The following is a 20,366-nucleotide window of genomic DNA, read 5'->3' on the forward strand; positions in this document are numbered from 1 at the left end:
ATTACTTTAGCTATTCTGGGTTTCTTATTCTTCCAGAAGAATTTCATTATTGCTTGCTCTATTTCTGTGAGGTACATCATTGGAATTTTAATTGGAATTGCATTGAATCTGTATAGCACTTTTGGTAGTATGGCCATTTTGACAATATTAATTCTGCCTATCCAAGAACATGGTAGATCTTTCCATCTTTGAAGGTTTTCTTTAATTTCTTTCTTTAGTGTTCTGTAGTTCTCATTGTACATGTCTTCACCTCTTTTGTTTGATTGATTCCCAAATATTTTCTATATGAGGATATTGTAAAGGGGTAGTTTTCCTACTTCTCTTTCTGAAGATTCATCACTTATGTATAAAATGCATTAGATTTAAGAGCATTGACCTTATATTCTGCTATTTTACTGAATTCACTTATGAGTTCTAAAAGTATTCTGATGGAATTTCCTGGTTCCTCTAAATATATAATCATGTCACCAGCAAATAGGAATAATTTGAGTTCTTCTTTCCCTATTTGTATCCCTTTAATTTATTGGTCTGTCTAATTGCTCTGGCTAGAATTTCAAGGACAATGTTGAATAGAAGTGGTAAAAGAGGGCATCCCTGCCTTTTTCCAGTTTTTAGGGGGAATGCTTTCAGTTATTCAACATTTAGAATGATATTGGCTATGGGCTTAGCATAGATGGCCTTTACAATGTTAAGGAATGTTCCCATTATCCCTACTTTTTCTAGTGCTTTGAGCATGAAGGGTTGCTGTATTTTTATCAAATGCACTTTCTGCATCTATCAAAATAATCATGTGATTCTTGACTTTAAGTCTGTCAATATGGTGAACTACATTGATTGATTTCCAGATGTTGAACGAAACTTGCATCCCTGGGATAAAACCCATTTGATCGTGGTGCACTATCTTTTTAATATATTTTTGTATGCAATTTGCTAAAATGTGTTTGAGAATTTTTGTGTCAATGTTCATTAAAAATATTGGTATGAAAGTTTCTTTCCTTGATGTGTCTCTGTCTGGTTTAGCTATCAGGGTGATATTGGCTTCATAGAATGAGGTTGGGAGGGTTCTCTCCTCTTCTATTTCATGAAATACTTTGAGGAGTATTGGAATGAGCTCTTCTTTAAAGTTTTTGTAGAACTTGGCTGAGAACCCATCTGGTCCCAGACTTTTTTGTTGGTATGCTTTTGATGACTTCTTCAATTTCGTTACTTGAAGTTGATCTATTTAAATTGTGTATGTCCTCCTGGTTCAGTTTAGGTACTTCATATGTCTCTAGAAACCTGTTGATGTCTTTGATATTTTCTATTTTGTTGGAGTATAGATTTTCAAAATAGCTTCTAATTATGTTTTGTATTTCAATCGTGTCAGTCATGATATGTCCTTGTGCATTCCAAATTTTAGTAATTTGAGTTTTCTCTCTCCTTCTCTTTGTTAGTGTAGCTAACAGTTTATCAATTTTGTTTATTTTTTAAAAGAACCAACTATATTATCTATTTTTTCAGTTGTTTCTTTGTTTCAATTTAATTGTTTTCAGATCTTATTTTGACTATTTCCTGTCTTCTACTAATTTTGGTGTTGCTCTGTTCTTCTTTTTCTAGGCTTTGAGCTGTAATGGTAGGTTGTTATTTGTTGATTCTTTCTTCTTTTATTGAATGTTCTCCATAAAATGTATTTTCCTCTAAGAACTGCTTTCATACTGTCCCATAGATTTTGATATTATGTATGATTTTTCTCATTTACATTTAAGAATTTTTTAAATTTTCCTCCTGATATCTTCTGTTATCCATTCATCATAAAATAGCATATTATTTAATCTCCAGGAGTTGGAGTAGTTTCTGTTTTTTACTCTGTCATTTTTTTCTAATTTCAATTGATTATGATCTGATAGAATACAAGGTAGTATCTCTATCTTCTTGTATTTACTAACATTAGCTTTGTGGCATACAATATGGTCTGTATTAGAGAAGGATCCATGTGCTGCTAAGAAGAAAGTGTGTACTCTTTTTTGGATGGCGTATTCTATATATGCCTGTTAAATCTAAATTATTGATTGTGTTATTGAGATCTATGGTTTCCTTGTTCAATTTTTGTTTGAAGGACCTGTCCAGTGGTGAGAGAGGTGTGTTGAAATCACCTAGTATTATTGTGTTGTGATCTATTTGATTCCTGGAATTGAGAAGGGTTTGTTTTATGTCCATGGATGAAAAACTATTTGGGGCATAAATATTTATGATTGTTATGTCTTGCTGATTTATGCTTCCCTTAAGAAGTATGAAATATCCTTTTTCCCTTCTGACTAACTTTGACTTGAAATCCACATTGTCTGAAATGAGGAAGGATACTCTGGCTTTTTTTCTGAGTGCGTGCACCTGGTTATTTTTTTCCCATCCTTTCTCCTTTAGTCTGTGGGTATCTCTTTCTACGAGAGTCTATTGCAGGCAACATATTGTTGGATCTTTCTTTTTAATCCAATCTGCCAGTCTGTGTCTTTTGATTGATGAGTTCAGGCCATTAACATTCAGGGTTATTATTGTGATATGATTTGTATTTCCAGTCATTTGGCTCATTTTTGTTTTTTGACACACTTGGTTTCTCCTTTATTTGGCTATTCCTTTAGGGTAGTTCCTCCCTTTGCTGATTTTCATTTTTGTTTTTCATGTCTTCCTCATGGAATATTTTGCTGAGAATGTTGTGTAGTGCCGGCTTTGTTTTTGTAAATTCTTTTAGCTTTTGTTTATCATGGAAAGATTTTATTTTGTCATCAAATCTGAAGGTAAGTTTTGCTGGGTATAAGATTCTTGGTTGGCATCAATTTTCTTTCAGATCTTGAAAAATGTCATCCCAGGCCCTTCTAGCTTTTAGGGTCTGGGTTGAAAAATCTGCTGATATCCATACTGTTTCCCCCTGAATATAATTTGATTCTTTTCATTTTCAGCCTTTAAAATTCTGTCTTTATTTTGTATGTTAGGTATTTTCATTATAAGGTAACTTGGCGTGGATCTATTGTAATTTTGTATATTTGGAGTCCCATAAGCATCTTGTATTTGATTTTCTATTTCATTCTTCAGATTTGTGAAATTTTATGCTATTATTTCATTGAATAATTTGTTCATTCCTTTGGTTTGTGTGTCTGTGCCTTCCTCAATCCCAATAATTCTTAAATTTGGCCTTTTCATGATATTCCATAATTCTTGTAGATTCTGTTCATGATTTCTTACCATCTTCTCTGTTTGGTCAACTTTGTTTTCAAGGTTAAATATTTTGTCTTCAATGTCTGAGGTTCTGTCTTCCAGGTGTTCTATCCTATTGGTTATGCTTTCTATGGAGTTTTTAATTTGGTTCATTGTTTTCTTCTTTTCAAGGATTTCTGTTTATTTTTCTTTTTTCAGTACCTCTAACTCTTTATCAACATGATCTTTTTCTTCCCTGTGTTTGCTCTTTTAACTGTTGATTGGTGGGTCATTCAAAGCCTGCATTTGCTCTTTCATCTCATCGTTTGCTTCTCTGATCATTTAAATTGTGTACATTCTGAACTCTCTTTCTGACATTTCTTCTGCCATGCTGTCATTGGATTCTACTGCTGTAGCATCGAGGTTTTTTTGGTACATTTTCTTCCCCTGTGTTCTCCTATTGTTTGGGTATCTATCCTGTAGTAGTGAATCTCTGGGATAGTGCAGATTTCCTCTGTTGACTACTACTGTCCCTGTAGATTTCCAATGACTCACCTCCTAGCCTTCAGTTGCCTAAAGTCTTGGAGGAACTTGATAATGTGGTGCTCCACAAGGAAGCTGCCCCTCTAGGGTCTTCAGGTGGGGTATATTCCCTGTCACTGGGCAGAAGCACCTCCATTTGTTGACTGATGTTCAGCCAAAAGGGGACTAGACTACACACTGGGGCACGTCTGGTCTGGGTCTGTGTCTCTGGTTCTACTACCCTGTTGGGAAAACCTCACCCTGCCGGGAAGACTCACCCAGTGGGGAAGTTTTGCTGGGCGGTTCTCCTCTGACAAGTTCCCTTCAGTCCAGAACTACCTCCTGGCCTGCGTAGCCCTCCTCTTTAATGTTCCCTGGGGTCTGGACTTATCACCTGGGTTGGGGAGCCTGACCCTGCGAGGGACTCCCTCACCGCACTGCACTCTACTGCTACGTTCCCTGGGGACCAGAGGTGCCGTCTGGGCCAGGGAGCCTCACCCTGTGCTGAAGTCTCTTACTGTGCAGCCCTCCTCCGAGAAGCTGCCTGCAGTCTGGTCCTGCCACCTGGGCCTGGGACCCTCACTCTGCATTGAAGCCTCTCACTGTTCGACTCTCCTCTACAATGCTTCGGGTTGACCGGGTTCACGGCTCCAGGGGGAAGTCTCACTGGGCCACTCTACTCCAGGATGTTCCCTGCATTCTGGGACTACTGCCCCATCTGGGGAGCCTGCCCACTCGGAGAGACTCACATGGTGGCTCTGAGTTGGTCCCAAGTCTCTCAATTCCTCCTCTTCTTGACTCCTGGGTCCTGTCAAAGGTCCTTCAGTCTCCAGTCTCCATCTCACAAAGGGAGCCGCCTTCCAGTGATGATGACCATACCCTCAGGAATAATTCAAAATGCCTGCACCAGCCTATAAAGAAGCTGGGGAGCTCCAGGGAGGGTGTGCTGAGTCAGCAGAGAGGCAATTGCAGTGTCCTTCAGCAGTGGGGGGAGGGGGCAGGCAGGCAGGTTCAGCAATGGTGTCTGACCTCAGTGTGGGGGTCGGTTGGGCTGGCTCACCAGTCAGCTCTCTCCATGATGGCCACCAACCAGGTGTTGAGGTCAGGTGGGCTGGCTCACCCGCCAGCTAGATCTGCAATGAAGGAGGCTGACTCACCTGCGGGCTCACTTCACGATTGTGCCCAACCTCGGCATGGTGGTTGGGCCAATGTCTGTCTTTTTTATGTTTATCAGTCTCTCTCTCTCTTCCCACCCACCTGCCTCATACAGGGATTTGAAAACATGGTCTTCTTCATGCTAGGCAAGCACCCAACCACTGAATTACTGCATTATATCCTCTACCATCTTTTTCTCCTCCTCCTCTTCCTCTCTATTCTGGCATTATCCACTTCAGTTTCTCCACACCCCTCCTTTTTTTGTTTTTGTTTTTTTTTAATGATAGATCAAATATCCTGAAATATACATATATTTTGATAGTCTTCTAATCCCAGCTGAAGTCAAATATTAAAGTAACACAAACATAAGAGAATTCAATATTGTTCCAAGGCACTTATAGTATCTCCATTACCAGATGAAAACAAGAACAATTAGGATGACAATTAGAATATAATAAAAAATAACTTTGCTTACAATTTGCAAAATGTGTTATTATTGCAGTCTTTGTTTCCTGACAACCTATAATGCTGGCTGCGTGAATCCAGTGATTTTAAAATTCAAAAACTATTTTCTAAAATTTCAGAACAAATAATTTACAAATGAGTGCACAAAAGATTTAGACCATGCAGAAATTTCTTATATCTTCTTTTAATAATATTTTATGACTGCATCTTTATCAAATTATATACCTACTCCCCCTGTATATATACAAAATAATGCATATTTGATAATACAGCAAAAGAGTAGTCCCTCAACTCAATTTATCCTGAAAGTATTACCATATTAAGAGGTCTACAAGCAGTGTGCAACAGGGTTAAGGGACAGTAAGGCAATAGTACTTGAAATTACAAAATAAATGATATGTAATACTTTCTCCTAAGGTAGGTAGATGGTCCCAGCAAAGTAATATTACGGTAACAATATACACTGCTGTTAGTCCCACATTTTGAAGATGGAATACTATAAATCTGGCTTTAGTGGAACTTAAATTTTCCAGTACAATTTAAAGTGTCTTTTAGTTTCTTGAATCACCTTCATTCTGAAAGTGTTTGGGTTTTCCACATCGATTACCAAAACCAGTCTCTTGGTTTTGGTTGAACTTTCTGCTATTTGATCTTTCTTGTCACTGAAAGTAGGTGACATTCTGTATGGGTCTCTGTGTGAACGCCTCCTGCTGGATGATCACATTTTCCTTTTCCAGAGGTCATCAAGCCTTTAGATTCTCATTGTTCAGACCATTCCTGATTTTGAAGTTCTTTCCATTATGATCTTATAAATGTATTATGTTCACTTGCCAATACAAAGATTCAGCAGTTCTTTCAGGTAGGGGTGGTGGTGAATCTTCACTAACATCACCACCTTTTTCCACACCCAAATGTATCATTCCTGCCATATCATGTCTAGCAAAGGACATTAGCAATACTTTCCTAGTAGAAATGCTTTCAGTACTAGTGGCAGCAGAAACCATGGCACCTGTTTAAATATTAGTTTTATTCTTGAGCACAGCACCATCAGATTTCCTTTCATCTGACTCCGAGTCATCAAAGTGAAGAGGATTAGTAAAACTAAGAGGTGCTCTGAATAGAGGTGAACTCTTTTGATGATCCACAACATCAAAGGTTTCAACTTGTGCTGTAGGGCTCTGTTAAATTCAGTTTTCATAATTTGACAGTGAATATCTGAGGATTTTCCTTCAGATGAATGAGATGTGGCATTTTCAGATCTATAAAATGGCCACATTACATACCCTTGCTTATCAAGATGAAGTCTGTCTGACTTGGGAAATGTGTCTAAATTCTTCTGTGATTCTTCTGGTGCAATAACAGAGGAGCTTTGTTTGACTGTACTGCACTACAGTCCACACAAGAATTTTGAGAAGTATCATCAAGTTTTAGATCCCCCAAACTTAATTCCTGTGACTTAGAGATTTTATCAATTACACAAAATAAAGCAGATTTAATTTTATTTGCATGTCTCCTATTCAAGAGTGTGTTCCCAGGCTGGGGATATAGCTCAGTTGGTAGAGTACCTGCCTCACAAGCACAAGGCCCTGGGTTCAATATCCAGTACTGAAAAAAAAAAAAAAAAAAAAAAAAAAAAAGGAGTGTGTTCCCAATGAAACTTTTGAACTTTTGGTCCCTCTTGGAGAGTGACTTTCTTAATCTCAAAATTTGAATTTCACTCCAATTTATCTATTTGTTCAATAAAAAAAATATTGCTCCAGAAGCAACCAGATGCTCTCCCACAGTATCAGGTGAGGTGAGCTCCTGTGGCTAGCGCCAACCCCAAACTGCAGCTTGCTCCCCCCCCCCTCTCCTCCCCCTCCTCTCTTTTTCTCCCCCCTCCCCCTCCTCTTCCAGTCTGGGGCTCTTTGGAACGCAGCTCTCCTTTTGCCCTCCCTTCCCCCAACTTGCCTCTGCCACCTCTGCTTCCTCTCTGGCTCTCTCTGCCTCTCTCTCTACCCTTTTTATTCATTTATTTTTATTTCCTTTTTTTTTAAATCCCTATATAGTTTAATAGTAATACTTAGAATCAAAAAGAATGAGAACTTAGGCAAGTGAAAGTAATAAAATGTCTATAAGTAGGAATGGAAAAATTCAAATTATTCCTATTTGCAGATAATATTATCTTATACTTAAAAAACCCTAACATTTCCCCCACAAGACTTATAGAGGTGATAAAAAAATCAGCAAAGTAGCAATATAAAATCTGCATGCAAAAATCAACAACTTTTCCATGCACAAATAGTGAATTTGCTGAGATAAAAAGTCAGGAACCAATTCCAATCACAATAGTTTTTTAAAAAATACCTAGGAATAAGGGTAACCAAGAAAGTGAACGACCTCTACATTAAAAATTAGAAAACACTAAAGAAAGAAATAAAAGGAGACACTAGGTGAAAAGATCTCCCATGTTTATAGTCAGAATTAATATCATTAAAATGGCCATACTACCAAATGTGATCTACAGATTGAGCGCAATACCTATTAAAATGCCAATGACACTCTTCACAGACCTAGAAAAAAACAGTGCTAAAACTCATATGGAGGACAAAACTCACAGAATACCTGAAGCAATATGGAGCAAAAAGAGCATCATTGGAGGCATCACAGTACCTGATTTCAAATTATACTACAGAGTCATAGTAACTAAAACTTCATGAGACTGGCATAAAAACAGACACATGGAGCAATGGAACAGAGTAGAAGACACAGAGGCAATCCCACACAGCTATAGTCATGTGACTCTTGACAAACCTGACATAAACCTACATGGGAAAATAGAAAGTCTATTTAGCAAGTGGTCCTAGAAAAACTGGATATCCATGTGGATTCAGATCTCTTAGCCTGAACAAAAGTAAACTTAAAATTAAGTGAAGGCAAAAGTATTAGATCAAAAAACTTTGCAATTATTAGAAGAAAAAATTGGGGAAGCTCTTCAATATACAGGCACAGGCAAAGATTTCCTGACTAGTACCCCTATACCTCAGGAAATATGATAAAGAATCAGTAAATCAGCATCAAATTTAAAAGGTTCTGTACAACAAAGAAAACAATTATCAGAGTGAAGAGACCACCTATAGAATGGGAGAAAATCTTTGGCAGCCAATCGTCAGAAAATAAATATCCCAAATGAATAAAGAAATATAAAACCTCACCATTAAAACAAATAGTTCAATCAATACATGTACAAATGAACTGCACAGGTACTTATCAAAAGAAATACACATAAAAATGTCCAATGTTTTTTAGTAATCAAGAAAATGCTGATTAAAACTACACTGAGATTTCCTGTCCTGTTAGAATGGCAAGCATGAAGAATACAAATAACAATAAATGTTGGTGAAGATGTGAGGAAAAGAAACACTTATACACAGTTCGTGAGGATTTAAATCAGTATAGAGGGAGCAGGTGTGCTAGCCAGGTGCTGCTCTCATGGGGGACAGTTGCAGGAGACACAATAGTCTCTCCAGTTATTGCCCTGTCTGAACCTTACCCAACCCCTCCCTACAGGAGGGCCTTGGTACCAAGGCCCTTCTAACTGTTCAAGTGTGAATGGCAAAATAACACTTTGTCACCAGCAGAGAAGGAAAACCCAAGTTAGGTCACCTGTACAATATAAAAAGGATTTCAAACCCCAGGCATGCTTTCCATCTAGTTCTTACTGGGGCCTCTCTCTGGTGGTGTCAAATCCACAGAACACTGCAGATGTCTTTTGCCCTGGAACTCTAAGTCTTTGGAACCAGATGGGCTCAGGCTGAGGCTCCTCCAACACTTTGTCCTCAAGTGGTCTACCTGATGTGCTCTGATTGCCCCCTGCTTTAGTCAGCTCATGGTGCTACAACAAACCATAGCCTGGGTAGCTGAAACAACAGATATTTAAACATTTCTTACCTTTCTAGAGCTGGAAGTGGAAAATTGGAGGGCCAGTGTGTTGGGGTTCTGGTGAGAACTTTCACTCTGGATTGTAAACCCAGGGGTTTTTGTGTGTGTGTCTTCACCTAGTAGAGAAAGGTAGGGGAAGCAGATTCTCTCCTTCAAGAGGACTAAGCTGTTTCATGACAGTTTCATTACTGTGACCAAATTACCTACCAAAAGCCCCAACGTCCTAACAAACACAGTGACCTTAGGGACTAAGCCTTCAACATATAAATGATGAGGGGGAGACATAAGCATTTAATCTATGGCACCCCAACTATTGGAAATGGAAGTAGATAATTTCATAGACAAGGGACTGAGAAATGGATACACTCAAAATTATGAAGGTTCATGTTTCAATTTGTACTTGTTTCAGTTTCTCCTGGTCAGTGTCTTAGAAGCCAGGACTGAAGACAAGACTTGGACAGTGACTGGAGTGACTGACATGCCATGCACTGCACACACCCAACACCAAGTAGCAGCACGCAGACAGATGGATGCTAGCAACAGGCTTTGAAGGGGAATTGTTTGAAGCACAAAGAAGGCATCTCTCTCTCTACAGGTATGTCCAGGATGTGTTTCCTTGATCCTTTCTGTGTGTTGCATTAGATGACTCCCAGTTTGTCTTATGGCTATTGATTTTAATTCTAATATATTTATCCAAGTTTATACTGAAATATTTATATTCAGTCAAATTTATCAGTCTTGAAAATAACCTCTACAGTTTTAAAACAAATTTCCCTAAGGTTTCTTGTATGACATTTAAGGTATTTTTTACAATACATTATTTTGAAATTAATTTAGGTTTGCAGAAAAATTGCAAAGGCGGCACAGTGAATTCCTACATGTTCTTTACCCAGACTCTCCTATGTCACATGGTACTATTTTCAATGCAAAGAAATTAACATCTATGCATCACCATTAGCTAAACTGGACTATTCACATTTACTAAGTTTTTCCACTAATGCCTTGATTCTTCTTGTTGTTCCAGGATGCAATACAAGACACTGCATTGCATTTAGTCACCATGTCTTCTCAAGTTTCTTCAATCTGACCACTTATCAATCACTTCTGGTTGGTTTTAATCTAACCCTTTGAAGAGTATTGGTCAGGTTGTTTGTAAAATGTCCCTCAAATTATATTTCTAATGTTTTCTCAAGATAGACTGAGGTTTGCAGAAATGTTGGGGGAGGAATTTAGAGTTTTTAGAAGAATGCCACCAAAGTGACATACTATTTTTATCCCATTATATCAGGGGAGCATGATACAAGAAGGTGCGGGGGTCCTCTCTGCCACATCCCATGTGGGTTAACTGCCAGAGGAGGATGTTGGCGGTTTTCCTATCTATTACTCAAAATAACTTATCTACTCAATGAGCACACAAAAGTCAATACTCTTTTCATATGAGAGGGGGCATGATGGGTCTGGCCATACCAGCTCTGGCCTCTTTACAACAACATGGAGTTGCCCAATTCTCCTTTATTTATAATTTACAGGTAAGAGGGGCAAGGACCAGAAGGAGCTTCTTCTGTGATGGGCAGGATATGGTGGAGTTTGGGAAGCCATTCTCTAAGGGAGAAAATTCCAGAAGGAGAGAGGGAACCACTCCCACACAGTGCCACATACTTCCCCGGCATTTGCTAGAAGCCAGGCCTCTGCATCCCATGGCTCAACCTAGTCTGATTCTGCTAAATAAGAATGGCTTCCCACAAGAAGTTATGCCAGGTGTGATGGCACATGCCTATAATCCCAGCAGCACAAGAGACTGAGGCAGGAGGATCACAAGTTCAATACCAACCTCAGCAACTTAGTGAGGGCTTAAGCAACTTAGCGAGACCCTATATCTACATAAAACATAAAAGTGGCTGGGGATGAGGCTCAGTGGTTAAGCTCCCCTTCATTAAATTCTGGTAGCAAGAAAAAAAAAAAAAAGGAGAAGAAAGAAATAAAGTCAACAGATGTTTCTGGCAGCAATGTTGTCATGATGTTCCAATGGTGATTTTCTATTCCCTGCCTTTCTTCTACATGTGTTTACTATAAAAGACTTGTAAGGAAGATTTGTTCCATCCCTTCTATTAATTTATTCATTTGGTTTGTTGGATATAGAATTGAACTCCAGAAAGATTAAAGATCAAAAGAAGAAAACTGAGAATATGAAGCTAATCTGGGTATTCAGAAAACATAACCACACCAAAAAATAAGTTTTAACAGCAAGCAAGTGTTACCAGGGACATTAACAGGCATGGTACAGGGCATTGGAGGCATACTTCAGTTTTTTGAAATTAAATATAATAAATCAATCTAAAAAGGTAATAAGCCAATGTCTAGTGTTGCCAAACATTCTTATGAATGAACTATAAAAACCACAATAATGACAACAGAGGTAAGAGGTTGCCTTTAAAAAATTCACAAAGGATGTGGATGGACAATTGCCAGGAAAGGACTAGTAAATCTGAAGAAGGTGCTTATTTTTCTTATAAGTAAGGAAATGTAAATTTTTTAAATGAGGTAATACTGAAGAAAGATGATAATGTGTATTACACAAGATGTGAGGAAACAGGTCACTTAAGTCCTCTGGTGTGAATGTTCCTCTCCAGAGCATTCAGGAGAGGAATCCAGTTAAAATAAGTATGTGTACATCTTCTCATGGCCATTTCATCACTGCATGCATCTGAGACATTGTTACCAGGTCTATAGGTCCCTGAGGAGACACATGAGAAGGAGGATCAGTTGGTTGTGGCAGGGAATTAGCAACAACTAGCTTTTCACTACTAGGAAAAGGGATAAGAAAAATGTGCCTGGTGTAGGCTGTGAAATATTCCTCAGAAAACAGGATCAACAAAGTACAAATAGTGACACAGGTAGGTCTATGGTGTCAATGGGAAAGGGGAAGATTCAGAATGAGATTTACAGCACACACACAAAAAAAACTTTAGCAGAGATTGAAAGCACACATTTAAAACAAGTACACATTTTACCATGATGTGGGCATGTTTAATGACACACCTCAAACATTGTGAGTGTTTTTGAAGCAAAAGAATAGATTGGGGACAAGGATGAAGTGAAAAAGTAATGAGTGAGTCTATTGCATGCTTGAAGTTGATTAATTCAACTTTAAATGACTGAAATTTTTTTTAAATTGGGAGACAGTAATAATCAATTGTCCTGCTGGACAGGAGAGAGAGATGCCTGAGGGCAAATGGGTAAGGACCAATGGGAAAAATCTTAGAGACCAGACATGTATAAAGGAAATGTGGCATATTCACATAAAAAGGTGATAACATGAATGAACCTTAAAAATATTATGCCATATGGATGAAGAGACAGACAGAAGAAGACAAATAGTGTATGAATCCATTTGTATGAAACATTCAGAACAGGTACACCCAGGCAGACAGAAGGGTTAATGGTTGCCACAGGCTAGGGAGAGGGGAGAATAGGGAATGACTGCTTAATGAGAATGGGGTCTCCTTTTGGGATGATAACAGTATTTTGGAAACAGATGGAAGGATGGGTGCAAAATGTGAATGTATTGAATGCCAATGAATTTTTCACTTCAAAATGGTATTTTTATGTTATGGTGAACTTTACTCAAAGGATAATTTTCACAAATATTAGGGAAAAGAGTAGATACCTCTGAAAGTACATAGACTTATGTAAAGCCAGGTTTACTAATATTGCTAATAATTAATTAGTCTCAGACCTGAAAACTAGGGGAAGCACATCTCTCAGGTTGATTAATTAGAGAACCAGGATGTAACTTTGGTCTTTATAATCTGCAGTATGATCAAGCAGCATTTAGTGGATATATACCAATATATGCACACATACAGGCTATGTGTGAAGATTATACATGCACACACACACATACACACATACAAATGACGGGGGACCATGGTGGAAGTGAAGTTTGATGCCTTGTCATGAAAAGATGTGTTGATATTATTCAGGGTCTTCAGAGACTTCCCCTTCATCTTGTGAACAATCACAGTACACTAAGCAGGGGATTGTCTAACTTGGCATACTTTTTGAGAAGACCAGTCTGGCTGCATGTGGAGAGTGCATGGCAGGGTGGATGCTGGTGTCTCTGCTGAGGGCAAGAACAGGTCAGTTGAATTTGGAAGATGTGGGGACAGAAACTTCATGGCTGAATTTGAAGCAGCCTTAGGAGAAGGACCAGAATGACTGGTTATTGGGAGAGAAAGATGTCAGGCACACTGCTGGGTCTGCCTTTCACAGATAGTGAGATAATAATATCCTGACCCAAAGCACGAGGTATGGAGTCATGGGTCCATTTCACACATGGTGGGTTTGGGGTATATTTGATGATTCCTGACAAGTATTCAATATGTCCAGGCTGAGGCTGGGGCATAACAACTATTCTCTTATTAAGTGTTAACAGAAGCCACTGGCATGGAGATGATGGATTATTGGAGTCTAAAGTGAAATCTTTGAAAAAATTATAATTTGAATTATAATTTGAAAAAAATTATAAATTTCTACTTGATGAGTGAGGGAAGATCTTGAGGTACAGGCAAATTTATATTAGAGCTAAAAGGTTACAAATATTGATGTTTCATGTAAACACAAAGTTGCCTAGCTTAACTAGTTATTGTTCTCACAAGCAAATAGCCTTGACTTTTCTGAATCAGAGTGAATTTGTCTTTGCTTCCTCTCATTACAAAATAACTCTATGAAGTTTTTTATTCCAGAAGAAAACTCCTGCATGTGAAAACTCCATGATCCTTGCTTTACATGTCTCGAGGGCTTACTGTCCTTGTCTTGGTCTGGTTTATGGCATCTGCTAGCTTATAAACCTTCAAGTGAAGGCTAATGGGTGGCTATTCCCATGTTTGTTCAATATGTGTATATGTGAGTTTCACATAGGTGGTGAATTAATATGTGACCAATATGTTTAATCTTATTATTAATCAGAAAAATTCAAATGAAATTCCTTGTGATATGACTTTTTAGACAGACAGAAAATGAATGGCATTTTAAACATTCAATAATATTAGTATTTGGCCTGGTTTGTAGAGAAACAGAAATTTATATAGCCACCAATTGAGCAAAGTTTTTAAAATTATGTATGTGCTTGCCACAATTAAATTTCCAAGTACCTGTTATAGAAAATTTATTTTTTTCAAGTCAGACATACCTATGCCTTTGTATACCTTTAATTATCCAAACAAATTGATTTAATGACTGGGAAGTATGGGAAAACATGTCCACCTAAGAATCATGCTAGTTTCATGTTGCTACCCAAAATTCAGCCACATAATAGCGCTGAAAACCAAAAATGCAACCACGAAGCATTAAGTAGAAACTTCAAAAATAAAACAACAGAAGGATATCTAAATACACTTTATAGAAAATTAATATTTTTTGGCATACTCCACTAGTAAAATATTAGTCTAAAGTCAGTTCACATGATTAACTTCAGCCTATGGCATTGAAAGGGCCCCCGGAGTTAAAAGGGGCTGCTGAAGCTAGTGTCGCAGGATGCAGATAAGTGGGAAATAAACCCTTTTATATGCTTCCCTGATCCTGTCTTCATCCCCTCCAAATGAGTTTTGTTTACCTGCTTCTTATATAAACATTCGATTTTGCCTTCAAATTTACACCAGTAAAATTTGTTAAAAGATGCTTGAAAAAAATCTGTTGCACACAGAACTAAAGCACATATATCAGCAAGGCTCAGAGGCGGTCTCTAACTTGAATTTATTTTCTCAAATCACTTTATGGAGTCATCTATCACTCCAAATACTTGGTTAATTGTACTTTTTTTCCCCCATGAAAGCAGTAATCTAACTTTGAAGAATTTAAATAATATTTCTGGTTTTTGTTGTGTCCTACTCCCAGGAACAACTCAAGTTGATAAACAAATGTTGTTGGATAAGGTTGAAAGACTTTCCTTGAGTTCTAAAGAAGCACATATTAATTTCTCTAAAAATTAAATGTGATTAGGGATTATGATGTTCAGTCCTTTCTAGCTCACATTGCCCACTTTTAACGAGATTAGAGAAAACATATTAATAACATGGATTCACTGCTACTTTATGCACAAGATCTGTAAACACGCAACCTTTGTTCTGTGCTCTTCAAAAAAGGACAAATGCAATCACATACAACATGATAAAAAATGCATACCAAATTTCATAATTAACTCTAAGTTTGAATGGAGATATACTTGGATACTTGGGGTTGTTACAGTCATATGAGTTAGTCTGGGTCAAGTTTCTCCACAGAACTGCACTTTGAGGTCAGTCCCTGTGGTGGCCTCTGCTACCTGAGGCCTCCCTCAGTCAGCAGCTCTCACCACCTGGGGCTGGCGTCTCATGCAGGCAGGAGCTAGGTAGCTGACAGGCGCAGAGGCTGTGGGCAGCTGAACTCTCCTCTGGCTTTGGTTCCTGATCCATGCTGCGGGGCTCTGATCTGGTGGTGGCATCTCCACAGGGCGAGTCAGTGCCACCCATGCACTGTGAGGTGAGTGGGTGGAAGAAGGGAGGCACAGACAAGTTCCCAGGGGCCCACACTCGCCTGCCCTGCCAGCCAGGGGACACCGGGGGACACGTTGTGGCAGAGTGGGTCATGGGCCACTTCCCCTGGGCTCAGGTATCCTTGTGGTGCCTGAGTCATCTTTGTGGCACCCACCAGTCTGTCCCCAAGCCATGCCAGCCAGGGTATCTAAGCACACTGGAAGCCCTTGGGGATGCCTTTGGCTCCTCCAACCACTGTGTTCCTGGGCCCATCTGTGTCACTGATGATTCCAAAGTAGTCTGCCACCTCGGTGTTAAATGTGGTGCCACACTCAAAACCAGCAGACATCTTTTGGAACTAGATAAAGAATCAAATAGTGATGTCATTGGTATCAGTTTTCACATGGAGAATGGCTGCACTGCTCCTGAGACTTTCCTGCAGGCCATCTCTGATGCCCGCTGTCTTTGACATTGGAGCCGAGGTTAGTTTCACCATGTATCTGCTTGATATTGGTGGAGGCTTTCCTGGATCTGAAGAAGTAAAGCTAAAATTGGAAGAGATTACCAGTGTGATTAACCCAGCACTGGACAAATACTTTCTGGGGGACTCTGGAGTGAAGATCATAGCTAAGCTAGGTAGATATTATGTTGCTTCAGCTTTCATGCTTCTGGTAAATATCATTGCAAAAAAAAAAAAATCATATTAAAGGAACAGGCAGGCTCTGATGATAATGTGTCAAGTAAACAGATTTTTATGTATTATGTGAATGATGGAGTATACAGATTATTATTCAATTTTATCCTTTATGATCATGCACATGAAAAACCACTGCTGCAGAAGAGACCTAAACCAGATGAGAAGTATTATTCATTCAGCATATGGGAAATGGCATGTGATGGTCTTGATGGGATTGTTGAGGGCTGCTGAAAATGCATGTGGGTGATTGGATGATTTTTGAAAACATGGTCGCATATACTGTTGCCACTGCTTTTACATTTCATTGGATTTCAGAGGCCAACTATCTACTATGTGATGTCAGGACCAACATGGCAGTGCATACAGCAATTCCAGAACCATGGCTTCCCACCCAAAGTGAAGGAGCAGGACATTGGCACTGTGTCTTGCCTTGTGCTCAGGAAAGCAAGATCAAATGTTATTTGGCAGCCTGTGCCTCCACTAGTATCAACGTGTAGATGCCACTCTGTAGCTGTTAACTGCAAGGTTAAGTTAAGGGATCTGGGGGAACCACTTAACTTAATTACTGCTATTTTTGAAATGTCTTTCTAAGAGTAGGATTGGCACAGATGCAGCATATGGACTAGAAGTTGGGGTCACACTTATCTATGTTTTTATGGAAACTATTTGAACATTTGTTTATGGATTTTTATTCACTTTTCAAACAATTTACTAAAGAGTGCCCCCTCAGCTGCCCAGTAAGCATTTGTAGCTTGTACAATGGAAGAATGGGTCAAAAGCTTAATGTTTTGACATGTTTTGAAAATAAAGTATCATGAAATAATTAGGTATTGGGGGAGAAAAAAGAACTGTACTCACTCTGAAGGAAATCTTCTGGGATTGAACATAAGCATTCTAAGAAGGAAGTTGGAGCAATTATCTGCTTCAGCCTCAAACAAATCCAAACAAAATAAAGGGTGTTCAAAGAAAACCCAGGGATCAGTTCTTTTCCTTTAGACAATAAAATCAGAATCTACAAATGTGCTGATAATAATAAAAGAAGTTTAATTAACTAGATAATCAATATGTTCTCATGTTCTGGGTAAGTTTCCGTTAGGTCCTCTGTTATAGTTTGGATCTGGAATGTTCCCTAAAGGCTCATCTGTTGAAGACTTCGCCCCCAACATAGCAGTGTTCAGAGGTGGCGCTTTCAGAAAGTGGTTGGATCATGAAGGCTTTGACATCATTGATTATTCTACCAACAGATTCATAATTTGATGGCATTATTGGGATGAATTGGAAACCATAGTGAGTGGGATCTAGTTGCGGGTCCATGGGAACATGCCTGAGAAGACTTGTCCTGGCAGCTTCTCCACTCTCTACTTCCTGACTGCCATAATGTGAGCAGTTTTCCTTCATCACACCCTCCACACCATGACAGTCTGCTTCACCACAGGCTCTGAAACAATGGCACTTAGTACCATGGACTAAAACCTCTGAAATGTGAGGAAAAAATAAACCTTTTCTCCTGTTTTTGATGTTTTTATTAGTGCCTTATAGTTATACATAACAGTGGGGTTCATTGTGACATCTTCATAAATGCATATAACAGATTGCTCTATTTCAATCGATAGTACTTCCCCTTTCCCTTTCCTCCTTCCTCTCCCTGATTCCCTTCCTATACTTTATTGGTCTTCTGTTCATTTTTTTAACTTATGCATTGTAGTTATATATAAAATTGTGATAGATGTCATAGATGAACTTAGTATATTTTGGTCAACTTCATACCCAGCTCTTCCCCTTTCCCTCCTATCATTCATCTAACCTCTATTTCCCTTCTATTTTTGTGAGATCACATTAATTTTTTTTTCTCTCCATGAGAGAAAACATTTGACCTTTGACTTTCTGAATCTGGTTTATTTCTCTTAGCCTGACTCTTTCCAGTTCCACTCATTTATCAGAATATGACAAAGCTTTGTTTTTCTTTATGGCTGAGTCAAACCTATGTGTGCATGTGTGTGTGTGTGTGTGTGTGTGTGTGTGTGTACATATACCACATTTTCTTTATCCATTCATCTATTAACAGGCACCTAGGCTGGTCATGAGAGAACATCTGTCATCTGTAGGATAAGTATTTACAGTCACCCCAATACACATGTCAGTCCAGGTGGTATTGTAGAGCATTCAGTCTTTTGCTATCTGAACCCTCCTGTGAGAACTGCACCTAATGTAGGCCTCACACTGGGCTCTACCAGGAGTAGGAGTCCAGGGAACCTGGGAAGGAAGCGAGTCAGAGTGACAACCAAGTGTCCTGGTGCCTGCATTTCTGCTTCCTAGAGACTTTGGTGTTAACATCTGAATCATGGTCTCTGTCATGTGACAGGAGCATGCCTGTGTTGGGAAGTCCTTGTGCAAAAGCACTAGTTGAGATTTCCTGGATTCTATGGTGACACCCTGCTCCGTCATAAAGAAATGGTGTTAACGTTTTCTATTCCTTCCTAGGCAGGAATCCAGAGGTTTGCCTCCAAGAGCCCAAGACAATTGGATACCGTGAGGAAACACTGGAGGAAAAAGGGAGGAAAGAGCAGAAATGAGAAGACTTGGTCATGTGGAAAATGAGTTCTTGAGAAGATGCCAAATGGGGTGAGTGGCTAAAGTGTTACACTTTGCTTGTTTAATTTTGTCTTCTCTCTCTCTCTCTCTCTCTGCGTATGAGTGTTGGGGTCTTAAGCCCCCTTGCTCTTCTTGACCAGCAACAAGGGAAGGGGACACTCCCCAACAAGATCAGACCAGGATAGGTAGGGCCGGCTGACCTCCGGCTCCCAGCCCTCCGGTCGGAGGACAATCAGACGCATCAGGGAGACCAGTCACAGCAGGAACTCATTTATTGAAGAAATCACACAGCTTTTATGTAGGGTGGGGGGCTAGGCGGGAACCAATCAGCTTAAAGGTCAGCAAGGCATGGGGAGTTCACACAGGTGAGAGTCCCATAGGACTATATGGCAAGCACGAGCTGATCACGTTCGAGGAACTGTTGTTAACCAATCCCTGATGGTCATCCGATTTATCATCATTAACCTTTGAAACTGCCTTTGAGGTCTTGATCTTGCTCACTCGCCAGGGAGTGAGGAGTCAGCCTGAGTTAGTTAATGTGTCATTAGTCCCAACATATGAGTGTGTGTGTGTGTGTGTGTGTGTGTGTGTGTGTGTGTGTCTGTGTCTGTGAGAGAGAGAGATAGAGAGAGAGAGAGAGAGAGAGTTGGTTACTGGCATGGAATCCAGGGCTTTGCACATCAGATCTCACATTGACATCACATACTATAAGCATTGGTATGTATTTATCTCCACGGTATGTTGATTTTAATTCTTTTAGATAAATACCAAGGAGTGGGATACCTGGGTTATATGGTGAATTCATTCCTGGTCTTTTGAGGAATCTCCATAACACTTTCCAAAGTGGTTGTATTAATATGCAGTCCCCCCAATACTGTAGTGTACCTTTCCCCTCTACCATTATCAGCAATTATCATTATCTTGATGATTGCCATTATGAGGCAAGATGAAATCTTAGGATAATTTTGATTTGCATAGTCCTGATTGCTAAAGATGTTGAACAGTTTTTCACATATTTGTTGTTCATTTGTATTTCTTCTTTAGAAAAAAATCTAATTAGATCGATTTTGCCTATTTATTGAGTGGGTTTTTTTAATTTTAATTTTTTCATCTAAATGTTTTTATTGAAACAAATAGTTGCAAGAACTTACTTTCCTCACTCTAAAATAAAACATAACAATACAGGCAAAATTCATTTGGTAGCATAGTTCCAATATGTAAAAATTTTCCTCATCATGGTGAGGTAGTGTTGTTCATAAGCAGTTGTTCTTCTGTAAAATATTACCCCAGACCAGTAGTGTCACACAAGGTGGTCTTAATTCTATGTGTGGAAA

The 20,366-nt window shown here is 39.0% G+C and overlaps 1 pseudogene across 1 annotated transcript; it reads left to right on the forward strand.

The window, feature by feature from the left end:
- Positions 1–15,681: 15,681 nt before the first annotated feature.
- LOC306642615 (ornithine decarboxylase-like) lies at positions 15,682–16,937 on the forward strand (annotated as a pseudogene). The gene has a single exon. The product of its transcript is annotated as an ornithine decarboxylase-like (transcript).
- The last annotated feature ends 3,429 nt before the right edge of the window (positions 16,938–20,366 follow it).

This window comes from Sciurus vulgaris (genome assembly GCF_902686455.1).
Source record: "Sciurus vulgaris genome assembly, chromosome: 13".
Classification (NCBI taxonomy): Eukaryota; Metazoa; Chordata; class Mammalia; order Rodentia; family Sciuridae; genus Sciurus; species Sciurus vulgaris.